The sequence below is a fragment of the Canis lupus genome, chromosome 2 (assembly GCF_011100685.1).
Source record: "Canis lupus familiaris isolate Mischka breed German Shepherd chromosome 2, alternate assembly UU_Cfam_GSD_1.0, whole genome shotgun sequence".
In the NCBI taxonomy this organism is placed as follows: domain Eukaryota; kingdom Metazoa; phylum Chordata; class Mammalia; order Carnivora; family Canidae; genus Canis; species Canis lupus.
In genome coordinates, this window is record NC_049223.1 from 52,966,116 (window position 1) to 52,977,902 (window position 11,787).

Consider the following 11,787-nt stretch of genomic DNA (forward strand, 5'->3'; position numbering starts at 1 on the left):
GTAGTCATTTGTTGTTCAGCGAGAGATAACTGACCCACCGAGTGTCTATCAACCATTTCCACTACTCAGAGGTTTCCTATTAAAGCGATGAAACACAAAGCTGAGCTCTGTAGTCCACCGATGTTATAAATGGCACAATGATATATATATCAGCCACGACTCCACTACTCCAAGTGACCACCCGGGGAAAATGAGATAAACATTTTGTCAGGGATAGGCCTTTCCTCACCTTTCAGCACAGTTAGGGGAAAAAAAAAACCCATAGTGAATGATAATGCATCCTTCATGCATTTGAACCCTGTGTCAGGGAAATGCTTTGCTGGAATAAAGGGAACACCATACACCAAAGCTTTCCCTACCCTAGAGGTCACTTATAGAATTTCCTTAAGGCCGCCGATCCAAGCAGATGAAATAACTAGGAGAACCCACATAGATTTACTTTTGCATCATCATTTGCCTGTAAACTGCAAATTTCAAGACTCTTACTCTGCCCACCAAGAAATCCTTACTTCTTACTAGGACATCCAAGGCCTGCAGAGTCTGGCACAGCCTGCATCTTTGACCTCCCCACTAGCATTCCAGTTTGGTACGTCTGCCCCACACAGACCTTGCTTCTGGTCCTTATGTCTGCTTCCAAGGTTTCTGTCTGGAACACTTGCCAGAATTTCCACGGTTATCTCCTCAGACTTCAGGCTTGATCATCCCCTCCCTTAGCAAGACCTTCCTCGGGTTTCCCAAAGGTCCCCTTCCTGGCCAGTCATTTGTTTTCACCTCAACTTCTTTTATTTCCTTCAACACCCCAATACTATCGAAATGTCTTGTGTATGGGTTTCTCTTCTTCTTTTTTTTTATTTTTTTTTAATTTTTGTATTTATTTATGATAGTCACAGAGAGAGAGAGAGGCAAAGACACAGGCAGAGGGAGAAGCAGGCTCCATGCACCGGGAGCCCGACGTGGGATTCGATCCCGGGTCTTCAGGATCGCGCCCTGGGCCAAAGGCAGGTGCCAAACCGCTGCGCCACCCAGGGATCCCTCTTCTTCTTTTTTTAAATTTAAATTCATGTTTATGGATTTATATATGTGATCGTTCTATGTCTCTTACCAGACTATGATGGCCACACAGATGCTCAATAGCTATTGACTGAATACATCAATTGAGATATGATTACTATAAAAGACTACTAATACTTGATTTACTTTTCTTTTTTGGCTTCTTGCACACCTTCTCACAGGTCTGAAATCCCACAGTAGTTTTGCCATTAACTCAGCCAGCATTTTTCATCCACCTGCATACACAGCACTACACAAGATATCTTCAGAGCAACCACAGTTGGAAAAGACATAGTTTTGCCCTTAAGGACTATACAAATTACCTGGGTGGGAGGATGCGGCACCCACAAATTGATCAAAATCTAACTATCAGGCACTCTCCACACCAATATCTGGGCCAAACTAAATACAGAATTACTTAGGGAGTGCAAAGTGAAGTGACTAGAAAACTTTTTACAGGAGCTGATTCTTGCAATGGGTGTGTCTGTGGGAGAGAAGGCTGGGCATTCAGTATGAGGTGAGAAGACTGAGCTGAAGGCATTAAACTCCTGGAATTTATGTATGCATTTCCCAGAAGAAAATAGATCTCTAACCCTGAGCTTGCCTGAGCTTTGGAATCACTTAAAAGAAAAAAAAAAAAAAGAAAGAAATGCTGGTTTCTACCTAACTGAAGATATCAATATTGGCCTCAACTTCAATCAAATCAGAATCTCTGGGGTTGGGTTTGGGATGGGTATTTCTCAAAAGGTTCCCCGTGAGTCAATGTGCATCCAGAGTTGAGAGCCCCTGCCAGCCTGAAACACCATAACTGGGTTCAACTGATGAGAAGTGCTCCAGGATGACAAGGGGAGGCAGCCACAGGTAGCAAGTAAGGTTCTGAAGCAGAACAGCCCGGGTTCAAACCGAAGCCTTGCAGCTTCCTTGCTGGGTGATCTTGGGCATATGGCTTAAGCTCTCTGAGCCTCGTTTACACATCTGTGGGCTGGGAATAAGAAGTACAGTTACCTCCTGAGGTCGATGGAGCACTAAACGAGGTAAGGCTCATAAAGCATTGACACAGCCAGTGAGTGGCACATAATCAGAGATCCAACTTTTTCATCATCGTTATTATCTAGGCCCAAGATTCTCAGTTTTTCAGAAAGCCACCAGAAAGTCCAATGTCCCTTTCTGAAGTCTCTGCTTCCAACAGTTTGACAAATGATCTTAACCCCAACCACAGCCAGAGCTTAGCACAGTGACAAATTCGAGCAGGACCACAGAGAAATAAGACAGAGATGAGCTAAGTCCACCTGGGAGCAAATGCGCCTCTTAATGGAAAGTGAAATCATGAGTGATGGGGCCAGCAGGCTCCTCTGATGAGGAGCCCAAGAGCTCCCAATGTCGGAACAGCCCTTTCTGTAAAAAAGTTACAGGGCATTTAAGTGAAACGTGGCAAGGATTTTCCACATTACTTTGATCAACAGTGCTGTCTTTCCCCCTCATTAGTGTGGACACAGCCCTAGAATCCAGATCAAACCGTGAGTCACTCCCTATCTACCTCATCCTCTTCCCCATCGCTTTACTCCAAAGTACCTCAACATGTGGCCTGCTTAATTTTTTTCAGACAAGTCAAACATTTCCTCAACTTCTCAAAGTGAGCAATGTGCCAAGAATGAAACCATTTAGATCATTTCTGCTTCTCAGAGAGGAACTTTATTCCTTGAGGTGTTCAGAATCCACAGCATGACTCTATTTTCACATTTCCATGTTATGTTTAAGGTGCGGGCCTTGCCAGTGTGGCAGGATACAAAATCAATGCCCAGAAGTCAGTGGCATTTCTATACACTAACAATGAGACTGAAGAAAGAGAAATTAAGGAGTCAATCCCATTTACAATTGCACCCAAAAGCATAAGATACCTAGGAATAAACCTAGCCAAAGAGGTAAAGGATCTATACCCTAAAAACTACAGAACACCTCTGAAAGAAATTGAGGAAGACACAAAGAGATGGAAAAATATTCCATGCTCATGGATTGGCAGAATTAATATTGTGAAAATGTCAATGTTACCCAAGGCAATTTACACGTTTAATACAATCTCTATCAAAATACCATGGACTTTCTTCAGAGAGTTAGAACAAATTATTTTAAGATTTGTGTGGAATCAGAAAAGATCCCGAATAGCCAGGGGAGTTTTAAAAAAGAAAACCATATCTGGGGGCATCACAATGCCAGATTTCAGGTTGTACTACAAAGCTGTGGTCATCAAGACAGTGTGGTACTGGCACAAAAACAGACACATAGATCAATGGAACAGAATAGAGAACCCAGAAGTGGACCCTGAACTCTATGGTCAACTAATATTCGATAAAGGAGGAAAGACTATCCATTGGAAGAAAGACAGTCTCTTCAATAAATGGTGCTGGGAAAATTGGACATCCACATGCAGAAGAATGAAACTAGACCATTCTCTTACACCATACACAAAGATAAACTCAAAATGGATGAAAGATCTAAATGTGAGACAAGATTCCATCAAAATCCTAGAGAACACAGGCAACACCCTTTTTGAACTCGGCCACAGTAACTTCTTGCAAGATACATCCATGAAGGCAAAAGAAACAAAAGCAAAAATGAACTATTGGGACTTCATCAAGATAAGAAGCTTTTGCACAGCAAAGGATACAGTCAACAAAACTACAAGACAACCTACAGGTGGGAGAAGATATTTGCAAATGACGTATCAGATAAAGGGCTAGTTTCCAAGATCTATAAAGAACTTATTAAACTCAACACCAAAGAAACCAACAATCCAATAATGAAATGGGCAAAAGACATGAAGAGAAATCTCACAGAGGAAGACATAGACATGGCCAACATGCATATGAGAAAATGCTCCGCATCACTTGCCATCAGGGAAATACAAATCAAAACCACAATGAGATACCACCTCACACCAGCGAGAATGGGGAAAATTAACAAGGCAGGAAACAACAAATGTTGGAGGGGATGCGGAGAAAAGGGAACCCTCTTACACTGTTGGTGGGAATGTGAACTGGTGCAGCCACTCTGGAAAACTGTGTGGAGGTTCCTCAAAGAGTTAAAAATAGACCTGCCCTACGACCTAGCAATTGCCCTGCTGGGGATTTACCCCAAAGATACAGATGCAGTGAAATGCAGGGACACCTGCACCCCGATGTTTCTAGCAGCAATGGCCACAATAGCCAAACTGTGGAAGGAGCCTCGGTGTCCACCGAAAGATGAATGGATAAAGAAGATGTGGTTTATGTATACAATGGAATATTCCTCAGCCATTAGAAATAACAAATACCCACCATTTGCTTCAACGTGGATGGAACTGGAGGGTATTATGCTGAGTGAAATAAGTCAATCAGAGAAGGACAAACATTATATGGTCTCATTCATTTGGGGAATATAAAAAAATAGTCAAAGGGAATAGAGGGGAAGGGAGAAGAAATGGGTAGGAAATATCAGAAAGGGAGACAGAACATGGAAGACTCCTAACTCTGGGAAACGAACTAGGGGTGGTGGAAGGGGAGGAGGGCGGGGGGTGGGGGTGACTGGGTGGCGGGCACTGAGGGGGGCACTTGATGGGATGAGCAGTGGGTGTTATTCTGTATGTTGGCAAATTGAACACCAATAAAAAACAAATTTATTATTTAAAAAATAAAATAAAATAGTATTTCAAAATGGAAAAAAAAAAAAGCTGTGGGCCTTGGGATCACACAGAACACGAGTTTGGACATCTTGGGCATAGGGACCTCAAGTCCTAGAAGGGAAAAGCTTTAGGAGCAGTGGGTTTTAGACAATGAGCAGGAAAGGGGCTGCAGGGAGGGAAAATTAACATGAAACAGTAAGAGCTCAAAGAGACATTTTCAATTTCAACAATTTCAAATTTCAACAATTTCAACAATTTCAAATGCTCTGGAAAGTCAAACAAAATAGGAATACAGAGGTGTCCTTTCAGCAAAGCAACACTGTGGTGTTCAGTAATCTTGACTTCAGTTATTATAGTTTCAAGGTCTAAAATATACATTTGGGTTTTCTTTTATAATTTAAAAAATGCAATTTCTGGCATATCGCTAAATGCTTATAAGATGAAGGCTGGAAGGAGACCCTCTGGATCCTTTGATGGTGGTCAACACTGGAATAACATTCAGGGTGACTTTTAAGTCTTTTTATTGGTCTCTGCAGTGGCATTTGAACTTTGTGTAACGAGCATTTATTATTTTTGTACTTCTAAAAGATAAATTTCTAGATGAAATAAAGTGTGTGTTTTACAAAAAGACCCTGGCTCCTTTGGAAAGAAGGAGTGGCTTTAGAAAATACCCCACATCTTCTGCTTGGTGAATAAAGGGTGGTCACCGAGTATGAATTTTAAATGTTCAGGGGCTGGGAAAAGCCTTCTGCCCTGGAAAGAGAAGATGAAAAAGACTCCTGGTTGGAAGAGGACGGGCCTTCTGGCTCCCCCGGGGAGGGCGGCTGTGAGCGGCTCAGCCGGGCCTCCAAATACTCACTGCCACCACCACCACCGCCACCGAGGGGACAGCAGACGCCCCACCGCACGCGTTCACAGAGGCAGACCTCCGAGAAGCCTTCTCCTCGCCAAAGATTTAAGTCTCTGTTTCACAAATTCAATCAGTGCTTTTCATGGTTCCAAAGGACTACCATTCAACCTTTTTTTTTTTTTTTTCCTCTTCCATCATTCAACTCGGAAACATTCCTTTCTGTGGATTTTCATGAACCCCTGCCCAACACCAGGTGCAAATTGAAAAACCCCCACTGGCCAACTTCAGCATAGGGAGGACTACTGTTCTTTCCACAGAGCCCTCTTTCAGGCCAGGGGTTCAGATCTTCGCCCCTGGGCACATGAGTCAGGGGTTGCACTTTGATCCACAAGCATCACTCAAGAAAAACTCCCTCGCTGGGCCTGGCTGCCTCTGCAGAAGCCCCCACCCCCCCGTCTCTACCCCCCCAGTCTCGAGGCTCAGCTGCATCTGCCTGGGTGGACCTGGACAGACGTTGGGGAGGAAAGCTGGTGGCATTCCTTGCTCATCTTAGCCTTTAAGCATACAACAGTCCGGACCTCTAACTTTCCACCCACCTGTGGTGTATGCGTAGTTGACATTATCATTTGGCAAATACTTTACAGTGAGTTACTTTCCTTGGCGTGCAGTTCAGAGACTAACGGGTGGTCCCTCTCACTCGGGGCGCTCCACACGCGGATCAGAAGCTCAGCTGTGCCACCAACGTGCAAGGAAGGACACGGGGGCCTTCAGAAACCAGCTGGTTCAAACAGGAGTTCAATTCTGGTTTCCAGTCAGCTCTGGACAGTACTTGTGGTGTGAGCAATCACCCCATTACATTTTATTTTATAAGCCTTTACTGAGCATCTACTTTGTAATTTCAGCTGCCATAATTAATCCAAACACCTATCATTTAACTGAATTGCTGCCTCCATATCTTAAGGAGGGCTTGAAAGTGCAAGATTAGTCCTACAGCCTCTGTACAAATATTTTATCCTCTGCTAATTGAGGGTGGGGTATACATGGCTAATAATAAATCCTGCTATTAGAGTTTTCCTGATGTGAATTCATTAGATTTGTCACTGTGCACTTGGTGACTAAATATGACATCCAAATTCCCCATTTGAAGTACGGGGGTGGGGGGCATTGCTGGGGGTGGCTTGGAGTAAGGTTTTCTGGTATTATAGGCTCTGTCTACCTGTTTTACAGCTCAAAGGAGGAGTTTGGACAACATCTTGAAAGAAAGACATTGAAATACCAGGTTATAAACATTACAGAAGGCTCTGGATCCTACTCTGCACACCAGCTGTATCAGTGAGCATCCTGCAGGATACAGATGGCTCACTCACGCTGCTAATTCATGAAATGAATTAGACTCTTCACAAAGGCACAGGCGAGGTTTCAGGGAACAAGCCAGGGCAGGGCAGTGCTCCGTGGCAGGTAGCAGCTAAGAACTGCTGCTACCACTGGAAGCCCAAACACCTACGGAGGCGGAGAGGATACCAGCAGCAGGAGGGGACAGCTAGAGAGGCAGGGTCGCACGAAAGGGACCGCAGTCTTTGGAAGAAAGACACAGACACACCCAAGCAACCAGGCCATAGCGAGTCAGGGGGATTAATACCTCAATTCTCTGCCTTTCCTCCTCCTTCCTGATCCCCTGCTGGTGTCCTCTATTAGCCAAGGCCAGCTGGGAGCTGGGTGATGGGGGAGTGTGGGGTGCATATAGGTCAGGGCCGTGGCTCCAGACAGAGAAGAACGGAGAAGGGTAGAGAGTAGGTGGGGTGTTGGGGGCACACACCACCACCTATTTTCAAGCGTGATGAGTACACAACGAAGAGCACAATGAATGCATTCTTTCCTGGAAGCTAAACACTCATGTGTCGTTAAGGAGTTGATGGCCGAGCTGGTTCTGGTACAGGTAGGAAGTCCATCTGGATGGAAGGAGAAGGCATCGTGGGCTGAGAACTGTGAGGAAAGGAATTTCAAAGCTGTGTGGCCAGAGTTTCTAGGGCAGGATGTGAGCCCCGGAAGGTGAGGAGGTCAGGTTATGGGATGCTGGGGGGGCGGGGGTGGGGGATGGGCAGGAGGATTTGTTTTCTTTTTTCCTAGAGAGAGAGCATGCACATGCACACACACAGGGTGAGTGGGAGTGGGGGGGGGGGTAGACAGGGGTGAGGCAGAGGGAGAGAGAGAATGCCAAAGACACTCCACCCTGAACACGGAGCCCTATGTGGGGCTCCATCTCCCCACCCTGAGGTCATGACCTGAGCCAAAATCAAAGAGTCAGATGCTCAACTCACTGAGCCACCCAGGCACTGGGCAGTGGGTTTTTTTTTTTTTTTCTTTTTATGGACACGCAGCAGTGAAGTGTTATCATCAGACCCATCGTTTGGAAAGGCGGTCAGCTACATCGAGATGGGATTCATGACACTGTCGAGCCTCAAACCCTTTTCTGGAAATAAGTAGAGCAAAGAGATCAGATAATCAACATAAACAAAAGAATTTTTTTCTGACCACCACAGCCCCAGAGAACCTGGTTCAGGTAACAGCTGAGGAGTCAGTACAATCACCTCCCTTTGTAACCCAATCATTTTGCTTAACCGCCTTCCCCAAAGATAACCTCCCTCTAGGTTCAAGATGTATTCTGTGGACATTCTCTGTATCTAGAACAACACTGAATGTATCGCACAGAAGGGCCGGGTCCTTTTGTGTCATAGGATGCTTGTAAAGAACCTTCCTTGGCCCAGAAGCCCCGCTGGCTGACTCTTTTGCTGCTCCATCACCTCATGTTGAAATACGTATACACCATGACTTTCTCAGTGAGTTGTTACTTTAGATTAAGCACACTGCAATGCCTTTGAATGCATCACGCTGGATCCTGCTGAGTGTCCCTCACTACCACCCCCAGTGCTAAATATGCTCCAAACATGAACAGGTATTTGTTTTTTCAAGAGCATACGGTCATTCTTTCTGCAGGAAACAACTCGTGCTTTGACAGGAGGGGCCCCTTACCACTCACCAAGGTGTCTCTCTCTAAAACAGTCCATGCCTTCAAGCACACCTACTATCTGAGTGCCAAACATTTATTCAACAGAACAACTATTTTGAACATCTATAATATACTAGCCCAGAGAGTCAATGGAAAACATTAATTTTGAACATAAAAATAAGGAAATGTGTGAGGGACTAAACAAATGACCTACCGTTACCTTTACCAAATAATATTTACAATTTTGCAGACCCTCAAAGCCTATTCAAAGACTGAATATTGTAGAAGTTTGGAATACAGCAGCAGCAGGGCTAGTGAGGAAGGTATTTTTTGGGTAAGGAAACATTTTAGCATTTGTCACATGATACCTCTTACAACATGTAGGGCCGCTAGAACTCTGGATTTAGGAGCACCAACTCCCACTCTTTTAGAACGTTCCTGAACTGTCCCCTTTTCAGGGGAGGCTCTTCAGAGGATTCCCTTTCGCAGTCTCCGGGAGGCACCCCAAATTCTACATTCCGGCGGCTAGCACTGTGTAAAGTGGGGTTCTCCGTCACCCTCTTCAGGGTAACCTGGGCCATCCTGTTAAGCTGGCATTCATCAGCACCATCACTGGTTTAAATCATGCTATTTCATGCACGTCTATCACCTCCATTAGGCTGTGAACTTCCTAAACATGGGGGCCATACATGATCCAGGTTTCACAAAGTTGGCACAAGTCCTGGAAAATCATGGATTCTTTGTTCAATATGATCCTTTCCCCACAACTATAAGAGGTCCTTATGTATCACCATATTCGGATGCCTTAGCTTGCCCCCAACCAACATATGCTAGACATCAATTGCCACATAACAAAGTGCCACAGAAACATGGTGTCACCTGCAAAGTATTCTACTGGTCAAGCAGCCACAGAGGGTGTCCAGATTCAAGCCGAAGACCCTACCTGTCACTGAAGGAACGTTGAAGAATTTGTAATCATCTCTAATCTACCATGACAGCACTTGCCGGGTCTGTTAAAAGAAGACTGGCTATAATTCTTCAATCATGTTTCCTGGCTTGGGAAACAGAGTTTTAAAAAGATGGGAAAATGCATAAAGCATAACAGAAAAATCCAAATCTTCTAGTGCCTATGGCCCTGTATATCTTACTGCCCAAACAACCTGGTCAGCGGGCATCTCAAGTACATTTGGATCCCATTGTAGTCTCTAACAGTTTCCTGTCCCAGAAGGAAACTGGACATTTCAATGGTGATGAATGGAATAATTGGTATTTTTTATCAGGGGTAGGGCAGCATCAGAGATTAAAGCTGCAAGTATTAGAAAGTCCTGGGGATGGGCCTACGGTACCAAGCCCAAAAATCTTCCTTCAAGGATTCCTTTAGCTTGACTTGTGAGGGTTGACAACTTTGAGTAACTTTTGACTGGAAATTCTCCTCTATTTTGCATATTGGCAGCTCTAATCCACCCATGTACCTAAATCGGCCGTCTTGTGATCTGCTTTCCACAAGTGAGAAATAAAACCTCACCCACCTTGTTCCATGCCTGTTCAAAGTGCATGACCTGGCAAACAGACCTGGGATCAACCAAGGTGGTGGGCTATTAGGTAGTTGGAGTGAAGGACTTTACTTGGTCAACACAGAAACTAAAATAAGTCATCCTGTGAAGCTAGGTTAAATGGCATTTGAGCTAAAAGCTCTTTTGTTGAGCTTGAAAATTCTTGACCAAGGGGCGGGAGTCATAAAGTGCTTTATGAGTCATGAGAAGGTCAAAGATCACCTTTCAAGTTTGACAACTAGCCCTAGCTACTTACCGTGGCTTGCTTGCTCTCCCTTTTACACACCCTCCTCTACCCTCTTCAGCAGCTTCATCGTCTACGTCCGCGACACAGTCTATCTGTAATGAATTTGGATCCACTTCAAGGAATACACAGGAGGACTTGAGCTCCCAGAGCAGGCTGTTCTGTAGGAGGGACAGAGAAAAGAAAACACCCTGGGGCAGCTCTGTATTTCCAAAAGATTAAAAATAATTAAACAATAAGATATTCAACTTGGATTATTTCGGGACAGTGATTAATGGCTCTTCTCTTTCTAACGGTGCCCTCCCCCAAGCTAATCCTTCCCAACCTCATTTCAAAGAAAATGTTGGTTAACACTTTATTTGTTTCATTCCATGTACTCTTAAGTAAATCAGGGTTTATTATGGCCCTGACATTCATACCAGTCAGCTGCCTCCCTCTCTCCTCTCCTGGCATAATTGACGGTGAAAGAAAGAAGTCATTTTCAAAGGCAACAGGGCTTAACTGAGAATTATCTAATTACCCAAGTCAATAAAGGGTGTGTCCACCGGTAAGCCACTACTGGAAGTAGAGGTCAGAGCCCAGGTACTTCCTCTCCAACATGCCCAGCACTGCGCCCACCGCAAGATAGCCACTCGATAAATGTTTGTTGCATGAATACATTATAGAAACAAGTATTTTCCTTTTTTTGATGTGGAAATTGAAACCTTCTTACAGGGACACAGACTGAGGTAAAGCAGAGGTGATGGTACACTGCTGCTCACATAGAATTTCTCAGATTCTATAATGGGCCCATGTGTCCCTTCATCGAGCATTTACTGAGCACCTACTATGTGCCAGACTCTGAATTCCATATTACAGTGCATTAAAATTGGCTTTGCTCTAGCAGAGGTGGCAACAAATTATAAAAAAATCCCCCAGCAGACAGTGGGTAGCAGGTCCATTGCACTTAGTGCACAGAACACTGAGGCACTCAGGAATTATTGGTTGAATAAAAGATAATATAGGAAAACAATAGCCAGAGATTATTTTAAGCACGACATCTCCAGTGCTCATGTCCTTGACTCTTAATGCAGCAATCTCTTGGCAGCCAAGGGTATTTTGAAGAAATGGTGGATGTTCATAGGTCATTCAATTTCAGCTGTATGAATAGAACAAAAGCATAGATTTTAGCCCTCGTGTCTCTCTTTACATTTCTGTGGTCAGACAGAGAGCCTTTTGCACTGGGAAAGTCAGAAGTTTCATTTGCAAGATGATGATTTACCCAAACCATACAGCGATTGTGGAGATCCTTCAGAAATGTGTTTAAGTCCATATAACTTCATGACAAATTTAATTTGAAATAAAGCCTTGACCTTGACTTAATGATGAGATGGACATTGAACTTAGCAACTCTTAACATGTATTTTCAACTGCTTCCCCAAAAGA

At 44.2% G+C, this 11,787-nt stretch overlaps 1 long non-coding RNA gene across 10 annotated transcripts in view; it reads right to left on the reverse strand.

The window, feature by feature from the left end:
- Nucleotides 1–10,270, reverse strand: part of LOC119870277 — a 55,384-nt gene extending 45,114 nt beyond the window's left edge. For 6 of the 10 annotated variants that reach the window (XR_005355630.1, XR_005355636.1, XR_005355637.1 and 3 more), the window contains exon 1: nt 10,095–10,270. This is a non-coding gene — a long non-coding RNA (uncharacterized LOC119870277). The remainder of the gene's footprint in view (nt 1–10,094) is intronic. The other 4 variants (XR_005355628.1, XR_005355631.1, XR_005355629.1 and 1 more) reach the window with 2 other exon arrangements.
- Nucleotides 10,271–11,787: the final 1,517 nt, after the last annotated feature.